At 43.3% G+C, this 12,359-nt stretch overlaps 1 protein-coding gene across 3 annotated transcripts in view; it reads right to left on the bottom strand.

Moving 5' to 3' along the window:
- htr4 (5-hydroxytryptamine receptor 4) overlaps nucleotides 1-7,992 on the bottom strand; it is an 82,906-nt gene extending 74,914 nt beyond the window's left edge. For all 3 annotated transcript variants that reach the window (XM_060063200.1, XM_060063199.1, XM_060063201.1), the window contains exon 1: nucleotides 7,678-7,992. The gene's annotated coding sequence lies outside the window, so the exon portion shown is untranslated. The remainder of the gene's footprint in view (nucleotides 1-7,677) is intronic.
- Between the last annotated feature and the right edge of the window lie 4,367 nt (nucleotides 7,993-12,359).

Raw genomic sequence — 12,359 nt, 5'->3', positions numbered from 1 at the left:
TTTCTCCTCTCAGCTCCTCGGAGCCTCACCTATGTGTCTCCTCTTCTCTGCACATTCCCCCTACTCTGCTCCACTCTCGTTAGCTCATTTTAAACTTTCGATGAGAAAGTTAAGAAGGAGAAGTCCCTCTACTCACGTTGTGTCCAATCCTCTCCCCTTACCTCCTTTCTCCTCCTCTTTCCTCGACTACCTCCATCTCCCCTCCCGTCCTTTGCCGTCCCTGCTCCTCTCCTCCTCCATAAGCTCCTCCCTCCCTTCTCCTCCTCTTCTCAAGCTCTCCTCTCTTCTGCCCTCACCTCCACACCCCTCTCCTATTCTATCCCATCAGCTCTTCTCCCCTCCTCTCGGCTCCTCTCCTTATACCCTCCATCCTCCTCCTATCTCCCCTCCTTAATCTCCACTGATCAATCAAACAGGAGAGTTCCCGTTAAAATGCAGTGATTCCAACGTGCTGAAGCACCGTAATTCACTGGTCCTAAATGGTGAGTCAACATCACGACATCCGTCCAAAAAAACTAAAGAACATAGACATCACGAATGTTCCCGTTCACAACACACCCGTTCTTCAGGCTTCACCGGAAGTATCATCGTATCAGTGTGGTTAGAGATCTGGCTTTCCTCTGGCCCTCAGCCCCCAATCAATTACGTTATCTTATTAATCTGCATGTCATTAGTTCCCCATCACCGTGAAACAGAGAGAGCGGAAAAATAGGGAACGAGAGAGAGAGAGAGAGAGAGAGAGAGAGAGAGAGAGAGAGAGAGAGAGAGAGAGAGAGAGAGAGAGAGAGAGAGAGAGAGAGAGAGAGAGAGAGAGAGAGAGAGAGAGAGAGAGAGAGAGAGAGAGAGAGAGAGAGAGAGAGAGAGAGAGAGAGAGAGAATCCAAAATAAACACTACAATGAGAGCCAGAGGCTGAGCCAGAAAGCACCTGGGAGCGATATGTTACAACGACACTCTTTAGCACTTGCCCCAGCTCTCTCTCAGCCCTGCTCCTCCATCACACATGCATGGCAAAACAAACTGCGGTAGAGCAGTCTGGCGCTTTTTTTGTGCAGAGCTGCAGGAGCTTCGGATGGGGGGGACGACGACGACGACATGATGGTGGATGAGGCCTGTAAGGGGTCCCTGTGGGCCCCAGCCCCAGAGCGGACACACAGAACCCTCCGTAGAGCCGGGCTGCTGGCCTCTCCACACGATGCCTGCTTAAATACTCCGTGTGTGCACAGCTGGACGGAGGCTGATGCTGAGCTACACCACAGCACTAAGCCAGCTGTGGGCAACACACTCTACTGGATATAAAGAGTGAGATAGAAAGGTATAGATAGATAGATAGAACTTTATTGTCATTGCACTTGTTACAGAGCCACGAAATTACCAGTTACATTCCGTCCAAGAAACATAAAAGACAGTGTGGGGAGACAGGACGGAGAGACTGTCAGGCGCTCGTTTGATAAGAAACATGCCCTCCTTCTTTAGAAAATAAAAATAAAAAGCTAAACAAGAGGGTGACGAGGGGGAAAAAAAGTGAATACCTAAACTATGCTCCTCTAAGGGGGGGCACAGTGTAGGGATCACCTCAGCACATAAGCAACCTATCAAAAACATCACAAACACATGTGGGAGGGGGGGGGGGAGGGGTACCGGGGAGGGGAGGTGTCACAGCTCAGACCCCGGGAGGAGGACGCGGGCAACATAGCGGGGCAGATTCATACCTACCTACCTCCAGACCTAGATACATAGACAGCGTATAAAAGCGCTGTAGAGGGGTTGATGAAGATGAAAAGGGAGGGGGGGATGAAGTGAGAAAAGGAGGGATGTACAGGCATTGATAACAGATAAATAGATACTTTATGAGGTAGGACACACAATCCTATGATTGCTCTTTGTTGTTTCTATTTGCTAAAAAAAAAAAGAGATTGAGTAATCCTTTCTGCCGATATTATTTCAACATTAATCATCGGTCGCTGTCGGAAGAGAGCAGCAGGCGACTCTGTGAAGACCAGCCCGACGGAGGTACCTGTGCGATGCCGCTTCAGTCTGATTAAAATGTGATTTACCTCGCTTGGGAGTCCCGCGGACGCCCGCCACAGAGATAATTGAAAGCGTGTTTGTGTCTTCCCGCCTCAAGATAAATAATCAGAGAGATCCATCACACCGGAGCTCCCAAACCCCCCCCCCCCCCCCCCCCCCCCCCGCATCCCCCTCCCGCATGTCACTACATCCTCCCCAGACTGCACACTACCGTCACCTGGGCAACGCAGGACGCGGCAGGGCAACATAACCGCATCGGAGGACTTAGAGAGGACTTGATGTCACAGTCATTCCACACTTACATCCTTTTGATCAAATTAAGTCTATCTGGCTATAGAATTACTGATGTTGCATTGTGAACGAGAAGCAATGGGAACTTGTTAAGGTTAATCTATGCTTTAGATTTCCGGATTGAGTGTTTTTCTGCCTATCGCTGATCCAAACGGCTGCCCGGTAGAGCAGAGAGCTCATATAGCATCCTGGGAAGACCCCACAGGGATTGGCCTTCTATACGACCTCATTACAACTTTACACACAGACACTAACGCACGCACACGGATATGTGCAGGCAAAGTATGTATATATGGATACCAGCATACATAGCACTGTCTTAGAGGAGAGAGAGAGAGAGAGAGAGAGAGAGAGAGAGAGAGAGAGACTGAGACATTGAGCGCCGAAATTCTAATTTAAGAAGAAAGGTGATGGAGAAACAAACACATTTGTTTTAGTTTGGGCGAGAACATATGAATGCAAACAGACTCCCTGCCTTGCTTACTCTGGGTATTCTCTCTCTCACACTTGTATGTAGTGTAGGCGTTCACGTGTGTGCATGTATGCACGTGCCCTCATGATACAAGAAGAATCTTGATGTGCTGGCAGACTTGTTGTGTGATAGAAATGTGTCATCTCAGTCTTGTTCTGCACATACTCATCCGACTGGATCACATGATTTTAGGGAAACATAATGTATAGCCCACTCACTGCTTATTCAATTATTTATTACCCAACATTCCTGATTCTTCAAAAGCACAAATGAGTATCACCGCAAGGAATGATCTTTCCCCCTTCCCCCCTCTCCCCCCTCTCTCTCTCTCACTGTCCCTCTCTCACTGTCTCTCTCTCACTGTCTCTCTCTCACTGTCTGTCTCTCTCTCTCACTGTCCGTCTCTCTCACATTCCAGATGTACTACAAATTACACACAAACTCAACTATCAATCAAACTCAACCAGAAGTATATGTTTTCAGGGGAATCTGAGTGTGCGCATGTGTGCGTGTGCGTGTGCGTGTGCGCGTGTGTGTGTGTGTGTGTGTGTGTGGAGAATATCCCACTTAGATGCATGCTGCATGTAGATAGCAGCTGGGATGTGCTACCATGCGTCCAGACTCTTTGAACTGCTACTACTCTCTGATGTGAACCTGGGTGTCCGACCGACCCTGCAACATCTACATTCACTTCATGTTCCTTTGGGGAACGCCTCCTTCTATGTTACATCCCAGCCCTTTAGAAACCATGTGCAACCCTGTTCAATCTCTGGAGCTGGGTGGTCTTCATGGTGTTGGTATATTAAATATATTGTTGACCTTTAAACTAAATATGTGTTGTGAGCCATTTTTAACTGTTTTGGTATTTATTCAAGTTTTATGTTTAATCAAATTGTTATATTTTTCACATTCCTATCTCTTGAAAAGTTATTTCTTCATACCATAGTTCGGCTCATTTCATGAGTCTCACATCACACTTTCCACTTGCTTGGAAAGTGTCATTGTTTATTCATGACTGTCACACTCGGCAATAACTTTGAGGAAGTAACAAGCGCTGAAACATCCTTTCCTTCTCCTCTTCCTTAACTCTTCCACTTGGGCAGACCGTGTGAGCGTTACCTCTGTGCTAGATGGCCTTGCTTCAACCCCCATCCTGCAGGCATGAATTACAGAAAACATTAACGGTCTCCCGGCTTGGGGTCTTTTTGCAGCACACTCCATCACATGACATGCAGCTATAGTTCCTCCATCAGCCTAGACAGTACACCTAATCTTACAGAGGTCAAACGCACCCCTAATGGGAGATTAAACTGATATATATATATATATATACAAATATTTATATGACCCGTACGCTATATCTCTAACATTTTGGGATATCATGTGTAACAGATGGAGAATTCATGAGGAAGCCAAAGAGAGTTTGAGTTATTACTGTTCTTAGTGATGGCAAAGTGAATAGTGGATTCACTAATATGATGCATTTTTTCATTATATATATATAAATACATGAACCGTTTTACTGGAATTTATTTTTCCACTATTGGTGTGCAATTCAATAAATTTCCTAAATTATTTTGGTCTTTGGCAGAAGAAACAATAATTAGATTCAATTTAAAAGGGTTAATTAAAAACGTGGTATGTGAAATAACCATTCAGGATATAATGATTCAGATCTGGTAATACGTTTTGGGGGTGATAACGTCCCCCAGAACAGCAAAGGATCAGAAGTCACTGCCCTGTTGTGATTACATGTCCCGACATTCCAATTCAGATTTCACATTAGCAACAAATTGGATAAATAATAATTAGAAAATACAGAGTATTCTGACACACAGTAAACTTTTGAATGCCCTCATTTAGTAAGTTTACAGTTTACTCAACTAGAGCCCGACCGATATTTTGGCAGATGCTGACCTATCATAGAAAAGTCAGTATCGGCATATATGTTTGCCTCTATGAAAACTTAAAATATGGTGTTGATTTATTAATGCAATCACTGCTTCAAAAGTCCTCTTATTTGATGGTTGAACCTCCTAATGGTTTAACTGAGCACATCCACGTAAACACTCAACACGCACTAACCGTTTTACAGCATGTTCTTTCTTGTGAAGGTTAGTAGCTCAAGCTTATCTCAATAAAGTTAATTGGTTCCTTTAGCTCATGATTTTAATGTGATGTTGCTGTGGCCTGAAGCATTTCTGGAGGGTGAGCAGCAAATCCCAAGGAGCTTCCCTGCTCAGGATACCATATATATATATATATATATATATATATATATATATATATATATATATATATATATATATATATATATATATATATATATATATATATATATATATATATATATATGATTTTGAAAAGTTTTGCCCACAGAATGTCAGCATTTATATCAGAATTCATTTTGGTTGCTAGTTCCTACTTACTTAACGTTCAATTAACCTGCGGTAAGTGACTGATTACAATTACGGTAAGTGACAGCTAGTTTACAATTCCCAAAAATGTGGTTCTACTTATTTGAATTTAACTACACTTGTAGTAACTGATGATTTACAATTGTACTAAGTAACTGCCTGTTTACCATTCCAAAATCTGTGTTGTTCAATAAGTTTCATATTCAACCGAAACTGAGGGAGTCAATAAAACTCCCTCAAGATCACTTGCTTTAAGTACATTTGGTATGAATGATAATGTGCCATCCCATTTGATAATCCCATTTAACCTAAATTGGAGTGGATTTAAAATAGAATATATTTTCTTTTAAAGTAGAATAAAAAAAATGAGATTAATCATGAGTTAACCGTGAATTAATCGCGATTAAAATTGCTAATCGTTTGACAGTAATAATATTTATCGATATATATCGACCGATATACATATATTTTGAATGTCGGCTGATATATTGTTATTGGTAATGTTTTACGCCTTAATATCAGTATGAACAACGGCCCCTAAAATCCAGTAACGGTCGGGCTCTGTTTTCAACCTGCAGTTTATTGGATAACAAGTACACAAAATGTGAGCAACTGCACAAACACTAATAAAATAATATATTCCTCCTCTTTCGCTCAGGGCTATTGCTCCATCTCTCCCTCTCTCGCCACATGTCTTACATCATCTCCCTCTATTTTTTACCCTCTCCCTCTTTCAACTCACTCTGGCTTTTATTTGTTCTTCCCCACTTTCTCTGTCTATTCTTTTTTTTTTTAATCTGACCGATCCGAGTTTCCAGTAATTGTATCTTTCCCTCCATATATCTCCCTCTCTAGATATCGGGTGTGTATAGTAAACACACACAAACACAGACACACAGACACACCACAGACACACACACACACACACACAAAGCGTCAAAATAGATTAAATAAACTGGTGCAGCCAGAAGACCAATGAAGACAGATTAAATTATTTTCCTCATTTAACACATCATCATCATCGTCTTCATCGTCATCATCGTGAACATCATCACTCTAGGCCCGTCCATCTCTCCATACATCCTGTTAGTCCGATAACCATGATGACCAAACCGGGCGCCGAAACAAACTATTTATAAGACCGCTAGCCCCACACTCTCCTGAATTCCTTACTCTGACAGTAATACATGTCTAATACTCCTAGTACGTCTATTTATTTAGGAATTTATTTGTGATCTGCTCGTTCATTCCACCATGTTCCTGTACGCTGCTGGAACACCTACATTCCCCGCCTGGTTGGGCAAAGTAGGTTGCTATCAAAATCCACTTACAGGCTGGTAGTTGGGATTCAAACACACCGAGCAGATCGACTGACTGAGGTTGGATTTCCTTCTACTTGAGTGCTCATGAGCAATCAAAACCGAACGCAAGCGCTGATGGCAGGAAATGTTGTTTGTGTCATCTTAACGTGTGTGTGTGTGTGTGTGTGTGTGTGTGTGTGTGTGTGTGTGTGTGTGTGTGTGTGTGTGTAGCCAGAGGGCATATTGACCTAATAAGGGTTGTTACATAAGGTCATTTTTGAAATACTGGGGATGTAATGGAAATGTGCGTGTGTGTGTTACCATATGAAGTGTGAGGGCAAAACAAAGCATATGTAGTGTGTGTGTGTGCGTGTCTGCTTGTGTGTGCGACTGCATGTGCCAGTGCCACTATGTTTCTCGATGAGTCTTCATGCCGCTAGCAGACTTGGATTGGGATTGAAATTAGTCATTTCAGTTTTGTTCTGAACATACACAACTGACTGGATCACACCTCGAGGTCGGAGCAAGGGAACCATAATGTCTCTCTCTCCCTCTCCCTCTCCCCCCTCTCTCCCTCTCTCTCCCCCTCTCTCTCTCTCTCTCTCTCTCACCTTTGATCGAGGGACCTTTAATTACCAGGTCATAAATACATGGACTAGTATACCATAAAAACACTTCATCGGTTGGCCTATTGCCATGGTTTAAATATTTTAACATTCGTCAGCGATGTACTTGTTTCAAAATCTGATATTTTTTTATTATAAATTAATTGTTACTTTTAATTCCAAACTTTTCGAAAATGTTATATTTTCCAATTTACCTTTTGGCCTGAAATTGTGAACATAATACAAATAAAATTAAATAATACAATTAATTCCTAGTTCAAATTCAAATAAGATCTTCGCATTTAACCTTCTCAGACTGATAACGAAATGTAAGCCCGATTTGAATGCATTTGACCCCAATGCATTGTCCATAGACGATTCCACGATAGGCTACCATTGAATGTGTGGCCAACACCAAAATGAAATGACAAATAACCCGTGGATGATATCCATCCCGCCGTTACCGTTGACGGCATCTAAAAGGTCACGAAAGACTCCTTCGACATGAAGTTCCAACAGATCGACACGAACATTGTAGGTACAAGGAACATGTGGGACTCACCATTTCCCCGTGCAGACCGGCCGTCCGAGGAGCGTGGAGTGAGAGGACTTTACATTCCCACGGACAACCTTTCACGCACGTTCAACGGGGACGTTAAACCAATCCGAAAAGTAATTGCTATCGTTTATAACACGATTATATTCACATGTGTGGTGGACGACTTGTTTGTGCCTGCTTCAAAGCTTGTAAGGATCCTAACCGAGAAGTAATAATAAAAAAAAAGTATAGGACCACGCAATAAATAACGGAGCGGATCTGCGAGGAACCGGTGCGACGACGTGCGCGCGGCGGACTGGCGGCAGCCGGTGAGAAGGAGAGTCAGCGCTCTTTACTAACTTAACATCGTTAAACCACCGGAGTCCCCTCCCCCTTACCCCGCCCGGTGTCATCGTCTACATGCCTTTGCATCGGATCCCCCGTGCCCACGCCCCACTCAATGGGAAGTTATTAGACATTGTTCAGCATTCTGGCACTAAAAAATAAAATAAAGATTACCGGCAAGTAAGAGAGGCTGGGGTCAGGTGTAGGGAAGATCGCCGGTGAGGGAGAAACTTGTGATTTCTCTGGATTATTTTCTGTTCTGCTGTTTAATTGGTTCGGAGCAGATTTCCTCGGTCTGAGCTGTCAGACAGGTGATTCCCCGAAAGCCCTTACAGTCATTATAACAGGAAGCATTCCAGTCACCATGCTCCAATTAATATTAAATTATCACCAGCGCGGAATTCGCCAGCTCACCTTTTCTGTGTCATCTCTCCAACTCCCAGTCCCCCCATCCAATCAACAAACAGATCTCATCAGCCTATCAAATGCACCTGACCTTGGCAGAGCTGGCTGGCTGGCTGGCTGGATGGCTGGCTGGCTGTCTGTCTTCCCATTTAATTTGAAGTCATGATGCTTTTATCCAAAGAGACTTAAGAGAATTCAGATGCAAGACATAATGACCATTCACAGAGAGGATATTGGTTGCTAGGTGACCAGTTCACATCTGTTTTGGACAAGCAAAGTGTGTTGTACCACCTTAAACTTCACCTAGTGGAGGACCGTGCAAGGCATACACATTAATGGAGTTCATAGCGAATATCACTTCCTTGTCGGCAGGCCATCAGGCTTAGCTTATCTAGCTTAGCAAGGACCCATCTTTTGTATGGGAATCGAACAGCATAGCCTTCCCTCCATCCCTCCTACCTTGGTCTCTCCCCTCCTCTCTCTCTCTCTCTCTCTCTCTCTCCCCCCCTCTTGATCGTGTCTTCAGACTAGACATGAGGTCTTTTCGTGCGTCATCAAAAAGACAACTCTGTTGTTCTTGCCAGTGCTAAATCTGCTCCTACGGGGGATCTTACATCAGATCCTCCCCATACTAAAATATAACTCAATTCAGCTCCATCATTGCTCCCAGAATGTAAACCAAATGGCAAATGTATTACACATAAAGGCAAAAGCATTGTAGGCCTATTTCAACTCCCACACAAAAACTCAATAGTATCAACATGAAAACATGATAAAAGCAAGCTAAAGACGTTTGTTCTTTGACAATATAAGGAGACGGTGTTGTAAATTAGCTTCCGCTATAAGCACTATGATACTTGCATTGGATAGCTGTTCTCAGTTTGTCTATATATACTACCAAATAAACCATATAAATAAGTAATATCATTATCCAAACCACAGGAACCCTTCAGAGATCTGATTGTTGATAGAACTCATCTCTATAACTGCATCATGGGAAATGTAAGCAGATAATCAACGTTATATTATCTATTAAAAGTTTGTAGAAAATGTCATAAAGTGTTAATTAGAGGGACCAAAACTTACTTTCAAAAAGCAAGAGTGTTCAAGATTTTTCCAAGCTTTGGTTTTTAAAATATTCAGAAAAGTGTTCGGAGACACATGATGTATTGCAACAGGGATCCGCCCCGATGAAGTTGAAATTACTTTAAAAGGCAGCAAAGTACAAAATGACTTATTTAAAATAGTTACACATGAGAAATAGCCTGGTTTAAATCTCAATCAGCTTTCTCCATCTCTCTCTGTGTGTGTGTGTGTGTGTGTGTGTGTGTGTGTGTGTGTGTGTGTGTGTGTGTGTGTGTGTGTGTGTGTGTGTGTGTGTGTGTGTGTGTGTGTGTGTGTGTGTGTGTGTGTGTGTGTGTGTGTGTGTGTGTAAATAATGAACTCCACCATTAAAATAATGACCTCATACTGGTGCCAAACTACCCCAACGGGGGGGGGGGGGGGCAGAAAGGAGAAGAGAGGAGGAGAGGAGGAGAGAAAGCGTAGATGAGAGGAAAGAGCAGAGAAGACGATGAGAAGAGGGAAACAGAGAAGCCGTTGGAAGGCTAGAGGCGAAGACTGGAAACAGCCGATGGAGAGGAGAGACTTGAGTAAAGAAGTGAGGTAGGAGGAAAGAAGAAGCAAACAGGAAAACATTTAAACTTTCCTCTGTCCTCCTCTGACCAAATGGTTTTGGACTGTTCTGGGTCTCTGTGGTACCCAGTAATGGGCTGCACTGATGAGATTCCCTCCTTTATCTCTCTCCTCCTTTATCCTTCTCATCACCCCCCTGCTCCCCCCACTAACCCCTCTCGATTGGATTTGTTTCTCAACCTCAAAGTCCCCAAAAATTATTTGGCGACAATCACTCTTTTAATATGATACTGCTATTACGTGGTAAGATCTGTTATTTAATTATATCATGTTACGATATTATTGTAGCCAATCACAATAACTTTATTTATGTAGTGCTGCTCTACGAAGAGAAGGAAAACAATAAGATATGAAAGCTGGAGGGTTAAGAGGCGTAAGCAAGGTGGAGTTCTTATCTGTTGATCTGTTTAGCTTCCTGTCTGCCTTGTTACATTTCAGTGTAGCAGTGTATGAATTATTCCTCAATGCACAAGTTTTTTTGCACATTTTATGTGTATATAAATATATGTTTTGTATAGCCATTTGCTTTCAATATTATAATAATTATCCTTTCTTTCCCTTGCCTCCTACCTCGTTCATAAGCCTGATTTCCAGCTGTGAAGAGAGTGTGGGTGTGCTCCATTTGCATGTTCAAATGTTACGCTTTCCCGACCTCTCTGTCCAACACAGAGCAGCACAAGGCTCAATACTCATCTTGTGTACATTTCCCTGTATAGCTCACTTCCTCTCCTCCTCTTTGTGTGTCCCTCCCTCTCTTTCTTTTTATACATCTCTCTGTCTTTGTCCTCGCCCTTTCACTTTATTTCGGTTTCTCAATAGGGGTCTCTCTATCTCAGGATATATATATATTATAACTGGTTGGCCTGAATAAGTCTTCATGCCATACAGATGTCCTCTCCCTTTGCTACTCAATCTCAGCCTCTCAAATCTCTATCACAACGGTTAATGCTGCTGCGCCTGCTCTCTAGATTCATGAGTAAATATAGGAGCCAACTAGAGGATGTCCAGAGGAAATACAACAATATCCAAATCAGATCAATTCCTCTACAGCTGAAAGGGGATCATTTTGACACTTCAACTTATTTAGCCAACATGCATGCAAACTATTGACTCATGGAGCTTGAATGGCCGAAAATTAAAGATTGAAATGCAATCGCAACAATCCCAGAATTTGACAACAAACCCACATTTGTGCAAAGATCGTTCATTCATTGGACAAAAAGGTGTGGGGCAGGGTAAAACCTTAAATATAGAAAGGGGGTAGAATGCACCGCTGAAAGTAGACAATCATGGATATCCAGCGTGATATACATTGATATGCAGACCGGTCTAACTCCTTCTCCCTCATCCTGATGCTGAATGTGTTATATGCATCTGCATTTTTATGCGTTTTCCAGCATACTTTTTACGTGCTTTTGTCGGACAGTCGGGGGAAAATGAGTCGTGGCTCGACATGGAGCAAAGAGGAGATGGAATGTCTCCGTCTCCTCCTTGTTCCATGTTGAGCCACGACTCATTTTTACCCGACGTTCTGACAATGTGCTGCTAAACTTGGAGTTACCGCTAATCAAACAATAATTCCCATCTACACGCGGCCTGTTACGTCCAAAGAGGCGTATGATTTTTAGAACTGGATCGGACTGAGGTGCGTCCACTTTCAGATTCTCAAGCGAACTGCACAAGGGTTCGTTTGGAGGCAAACCGAGACCGCCACTCTGAGTTCGATGGTTTGTATTCCCAGCCCATAAGGTCTGCACCAGTGATTTCTTTGGTTACAAAGAAACCAAACCAAAAAAAAGGAACACACCTAACATGGTGTGAATTCACCCTAAGACTGTGGGTCATTGTGGGAGGCTGGAGGGAGGAGTACTTCGGGGAACTCCTCAACTTGAGGGACATCAAGTTCATCCATGAGTCAGGGACGAAGAGACCCCAAGGGTAAGTGGGCCAAATTGTGTCCATCTGACAGATGTCACTAAGGTGTTTGTGGATCTCTGGAGTGGCAAGGCATCGCGGGAGATTCGCCCGGGGATGTTGAGGCCCCCAGGGTTGCTGAACACCCTGGAGGTTGTTAGGCTGTCTTGCCTGGCACGCCCCCACACAACCTTGCAACAACCTCTGCGGCAGCACCTTTGGACTGACAATGCAGAGGGGCTGGTGGTTTCCAACTTCAGGTGTGTTCCAACTACTGGAATTCATATCAGTTCAGGCCCTATCAGTTCATCCTATTAATCTTTAAGCCAAGGGAGGACATGTAGAAC

Source organism: Gadus macrocephalus, chromosome 10, assembly GCF_031168955.1.
Source record: "Gadus macrocephalus chromosome 10, ASM3116895v1".
NCBI classification, from domain to species: Eukaryota; Metazoa; Chordata; class Actinopteri; order Gadiformes; family Gadidae; genus Gadus; species Gadus macrocephalus.
Note: the sequence above shows the minus strand (reverse complement) of the source record. Positions and strands in the feature narration are given on the sequence as shown.